Genomic DNA, 6000 nt, shown 5'->3' with positions numbered 1-6000 from the left:
CTCAGAGAGTGAGGAGGAGCTGCATCAGCTGTCATTGATGCACAAACAGGAACTGAAGGATTCACTGGTTGATATGTACAAAGGTGAGTAAGAAGAGCATGCTATCCTTTGTATTTGACAGAGGGGTTTTGGTTTTGTGAATTTTGGAAAATTTGGGTTATTGATTAGGTAACTGTGTTTTGGTTGATATACAGTATTCACACTTTTGGAGTAAGTGCATTCTTAAATATTGGCACTAGAGGGCATCCTTATCATGTCATATATTCAGAAACAGAAACAGTGTCTTAAGTGCTTAATGTTGTGGCATTACTTCATTATGTTAACCTTAAAGATTGCAATTAGTTTTTATTGACTTCTGAAAACAGTCAAATATCAAAGGGTTCTAACAATGACATGTATTTAGATTGTCAACTTTTAAAAAGCTATAAAGGTTTATTAAAGCCTGCATTTTACAGGCAGTTCCCTTAAAACTAAAAGTCCTGTGGTATTAGATGATAAAATCAAGACACTAAATCTTCACGTACCAATGTATTTGTATGGTACTCCATGTACATACTAAGACATATGGTATTAACATGGTACCCTGTATGAAGAATCTTGATTTTTGTTGTTGATTCTTGTTAGTGTAAAACCATATTTCTTCAGCATCTGTATACTATAAGTTTGTGAAGTTTTGGTAAGAAGTTTTGGACTTTTATTCAGCAAGTATGCATTCAATTGGTCAAAAGTAACAGGAAATACATTTATAATGTTAAAGCTTTCTGTTTTAAATAAATGCTGATCTTTTCAACTTTCTGTTCATCAAAGATTCCTGAAAAAAAACATATCATGGTTTCCAAAATATATTAAGCACCAAAACTGTTTTTAACATTGATAATAATGATAGAGTATTAGGAAATGTTTCTTAAGAACCAAATTAGCATATTAGAATGATTTCTGAAAGATCATGTGACACTGAAGAACCGGAAAAGTTAAATTTACATATAAGGGACAGCTGGAGGACCAATTGGCAACTTATTAGGTCAATTGGCAACATGATTGGGTATAAAAAGAGCCTCTCAGAGTGGCAGTGTCTAATCGGGTTTGTATTTTTTTGATCAAATAATGCATGCTTGGTGAATATAAGAGACTTTTTTTTCAAAAACGTTAAAAAATCTTATTGACCCCAAACTTTTGAACAATGGTGTATAGCATATATATATATGAAGAAGGACACTTCATATTCTTTGCATATATAATAATTGTAATAGTGTAATTGTAATTCATTTGTTGTAAAGTGTTATTGCTTCCTCTTTATGCTTTGTATTGGCACTGTCTAGTCTCCATCTGTATGGTCTAATCTATGTATGTATGTTGGAGAGCTTCACCGATCATCATATGAGCTTCAGTCACTCACTCTCAAACAGCGACGTGCATTGTAAAGGCCGCCGATGAGGTTCGATCCTTCATAGCATGACCTCTGTGTTGCGTGTGTTTGTCTTTTTCGGAGTTAATGCCAGGTTAGCTGTTTCTCTGATGTGCTGACACATCCTGCAGTAGAAGAGCCCAACCCAAAGCGTTACATCCTAGTGAAGGGTGGAGGCCAAGACCTAGAACAGGATCTACTTAGCATGTATCCTGATATCTTAGACACCTAGCGTGTGTATGTGTGCCTCTGGGTATATGGCTGCATGCCTGATTTTTATGGGGTTGTGTGTTTTTGGTGCACAGACATTATTTCTGCTACTCACGCATGCAAAATAATGTTTTACGATCATTAATATTATCTGTAGGGGTTTTTTGTGTAAAGTTTTGCATTGCAGTCACCTGTATTAAAGCCATCTCCTTCCTTTTCGGTGGCAGATAAGCATGAAGCATTGATCCCACCCAGTTCTTTCTTTAATCTAGCTTGAATGTTTGTTTAGTTTAAGGCTATTATCCTTTACCACTGTTAAAGAGTGTACAACTACTGGGATCCAAGACATCAACATAGCAATGTGCATGTTCCTCTAAAATGAGAAGCACATTGCTGATTCAATTCTAAAAGCAAGGTGTTTTGAACATCAATATAAGGACTGATTAGCAGTAGCAGCACTGTTACAGAACATTTGCATGTGTTGTATTGCTGTTAGAGAACAGTTCTGTAAACTAAAAATTAATATCGGGACACAGGGCAGTAAGTTTTTTGCTTATTTTTGCTCTGCCAATGAAAGTATGTTGTAAACCATAGAATTGTAATTATATTTAGTGAGCACAAACAATTGGAGTGATACAAATAGGGAAGTAAATTCCAATACGGTTTGAGTAAATAGTTGTCAGTCAAATTAGTGAACCAGAACTGTATTATAATTTGCCGTTAAGTAGGAGATTGGTTTGTAAAATTGATACTTCTTTAGAAGGACTGTCAAATTCAGTTATTAAACTGTTGAATATGCAGTGCAATCAAAAATAATTGTTTTTCATTTGTGAAATTATCATAAAATTTCTTTGATAAGTTATAATTTTATTAAAGGGGTCCTATTATGCTCTTTTACAAAGTCTTGATTTTGTTTTGGGGTGTACTAGAACAGAAAACACATTTATTTTTCACATATTTTACATTATTACAACATCTCTCTCCCCAGTCTGGCATGAATGGCTCAAATAGTTCCCGTATCAAATGAAGGCCCGCTTTCTGAAATACGAAATGCTCTGTGATTGGTTAGCTGGGCCAGTGTGTGTTGTGATTGGTTAGCTGGGCCAGTGTGTGTTGTGATTGGGAGATGTTTGAGGAATCAACTCCTTAAGACGTGGCAGATGGTCGACAGAGAGGTTTGTGTGGATTTAGAGACCATCTGCTCCTCTGTCATGGTATTGATCATCCTAATGGACCGATTGATCTATTAGCCTAGATCTTCAAACATGAAACTAGCACAGTCAACAGAAAACAAAAGCCAGAGAGGCAGATGGCGCTTTCTCTTTATCTTGCACTTTCTCTTTTTTTGTAGTTTGCTGACCTGTCAGAAGCTGCTGCCCGTAACAACGAAGGGATCCGTCTGGCCAAGCAGGAGGCCAATGACTATCGCCGGCAGCTTCAATCTCTCACCTGCGACTTAGAGGGTCTTAAAGGAACTGTAAGTACTGGAGAAAATTATATTAGCTTCAGTGTTCTTTTATTGTATCATTGCAATACTATTATAGTTTTTAAATTATAGTTTTATTACATTTTTTTATTCACATTTAATTTTAGTATTTTTTTTAAATATGTCTATATAGTTTTTATTTTTATTTCAGTTGTAGTTTTAGTTATTTTAGTGCATCAAGTTAAATGTGATGTACTAAAATGTTTAATATTTAAAATTAAATGTAATTTATTTTAATATTTTATTTTTTATTTCAGAGATTTTATTACAAGTAACATATTTATTTTATTATTATTTATTGGTTTTAATTAACTTTAATAACCCTGATTAGCATTTATTAAAGTGCTTTATATTATGGCTGCTTGAATTACAAATGATCGGATCCATCATTTCAGAATGAGTCCCTGGAGCGTCAGATGAGAGAGATGGAAGATAACTTTTCCATCGAGGCATCCGGGTACCAGGACTCCATCGGTCATCTAGAGGACGACATCCGCAACATGAAGGATGAGATGGCGCGCCATCTACGTGAATACCAGGATCTGCTGAATGTTAAAATGGCCCTGGATATTGAGATCGCCACCTACAGGAAGCTCCTGGAAGGCGAAGAAAGCAGGTGAACTTTTGCTTTTGCAAATATATTTTCTCTGTTTTGGGATTCTTATATTTTCTTTAAACGTGCATTCAGCATGGACTTATAATGACACCAAGTGGAAAAAATGCAGCATCATGAAAAAGTAAAAATTTTGGTTACAGATGTAATTGTAGAAATATGCTATTAACTATCAGTGTTATTTAGTATGTAACATTATATTTTTTATTAATGTTGTAAATTAGCTTTAATTTTTCAATTTTCAGTTTTCATTTAAATTGTATTTGTTCAATTTAAATTTTTTAGTTGTTTTATTTTTGTTTAGTGTAATTGTTTTAATTTAAAGGGGTCCTATTATGCTCTTTTACAAAGTCTTGATTTTGTTTTGGGGGTGTACTAGAACAGGCTCTCATACTAGGTTGTTCGAAAAACACATTCTTTTTCACATATTTTACATTATTACAACACCTCTCTCCTCAGTCTGGCATGAACGGCTCGAATAGTTCCTGTATCAAATGAAGGCCCACGTCAGCTGGGCCAGTGTGTGTTGTGATTGGTTAGCTGGGCCAGTGTGTGTTGTGATTGGCAGCACTCGGCGCCTGGTCGAGAAATGGCACGCCCCTTACCATAGATGCCTGTGAGCTTCAGTGTAAATATTGCATCAAAATCAAATCAATTTGAGTGTGATTTAAACCCGGATGATTGTAACCACTCTAAGTTCGTCTGCCTTGGGAAAGCTAGCGTGTCTCCGACATAGTGATAACACTCGTTGCCTTCTCTAGTGCAGCTCAACCAGGTCTCATCCCATTCGTCGATATTTGTGATATCACAAATCCCGGAAAATATGCGTTGTAGTCCAAACGAGTCGTTCATTGTAGTTTTTGAAAAGTGATTTATGTTAAATAAAATATCTCCTTTTGAAGTGGACTTTGAGCTTTGTAACTTTGCAGATCTTTTTTATGCTCAAACAGCAACATTACAGACTAACTAAAGGTGAATGTCTGCCATTTTTAGACAGTTTTAGATTTTTTTTTTAGTGTCTGTCCCTGCCTGGACAATAATAAATTGAAATGTAAAAAAACAGCTTTGCTCTTTAAATATCAATATCGGCCATTGAATATCCCATATTGGTAGTTGCTACACTTTACGATTGTTTTTCAAAGTTGCATGGAGCAGCCAAATAAGGGTGAATGCACATCTTTGAACCCAAATTGAATTTCATGCCTGTGAGACGATGTTTCTCTTGAGTCTGTTTCCCTGCTGATTTTATTTGTCTGACATGGTTTGGGATAAGCGGACTGCTTGTAGGCTGGGTCGTGTTATTACAACTGAGATGCTGGATTGTTTTCTTGCATGGGTAAACTGTCCTTTTGCAGTCCAAATTCAAAGCACACACACCAAGTCCATCATAACAAACACGCTAAGTTTCCTATGGAGTTTAATTGGCCTTCCCGACAAGAGCAGAAATAGGGCTACAGTCTCAACAAGCTTTGTTCTTAGCAGGTGGATCGACCTTTGACATAACCCGTATCACCCCCTCCCCCTGTGTGGGCCGTCCGGGCAGGAAACGTAAATGTACTGTTTGGTCCCATCAGCTCGGCTCCTCTTACGGCAGTATGGTATGGTCCTGCTCGGCTTTTCCGACAGCCACCCACCCTGATATCACATCTCACTCACTCTCCGCCGTGCTTGGCTATACGGAGAGCAGGAGGCGCGTTGGCGACCCCTTCGGCTTCCTTGTGGGTCCCATTGAAGTTCAAAATCCCTAGAATGGAGTGCCGTGTGGCCTAACAGGCTTGTCTGCTCCCTAAGTGGGTGGTCTGCCAGTGACAGAGGGATTCCTCAGGGCTCTGTCCTCCCCTTTTGTGCCTCTGTGTTGGTTTAAGGAATAGACCTAGGATGGGCACTGCTTAACTGTGGAAGCCTGGTTACTGTGATCTGAAACCAAACAAACCTAGCAAAAAGGCCAACGCACTCACAAACATACAAAGACTCAAGCTATAAAACCCAACGAGAGTTTGGCATCTCTTGAAAGGTTCTCGAAATTAAGAATTTTTGTGGATGTTTGGGTCAGTCTTATGAAAACATGTTCAGGTCATATTTTACTTCAAAAGATAAAATAAGAAATTAATTCTGCATGAAGACCATTAGAATTTTCTTGAATTGTGAAATTTCAGAATACTCTCTAATGTAATTAGAGTGGGCTGTTCATTCATTCATTCATTCATTCATTTAGTCTTGGTAATTCACATTATTCTCTGATTCTCTTTGCATGCTCATTTATTATGGTAATTAAAAATTTATATA

The 6000-nt window shown here is 36.9% G+C and overlaps 1 protein-coding gene across 1 annotated transcript in view; it reads left to right on the top strand.

Annotated features, from left to right (window-relative positions):
* The window catches only part of LOC107589664 (mirror-image polydactyly gene 1 protein-like), a 67202-nt gene that overhangs the window by 3762 nt on the left and 57440 nt on the right, over window positions 1-6000 (top strand). The window lies entirely within an intron of this gene.

Source organism: Sinocyclocheilus grahami, unplaced genomic scaffold (genome assembly GCF_001515645.1).
Source record: "Sinocyclocheilus grahami isolate Dianchi unplaced genomic scaffold, SAMN03320097.WGS_v1.1 scaffold118.1, whole genome shotgun sequence".
Taxonomy (NCBI): domain Eukaryota; kingdom Metazoa; phylum Chordata; class Actinopteri; order Cypriniformes; family Cyprinidae; genus Sinocyclocheilus; species Sinocyclocheilus grahami.
The sequence above is the reverse complement of the archived record's forward strand: the minus strand, read 5'-3'. Positions and strand labels throughout refer to the sequence as shown.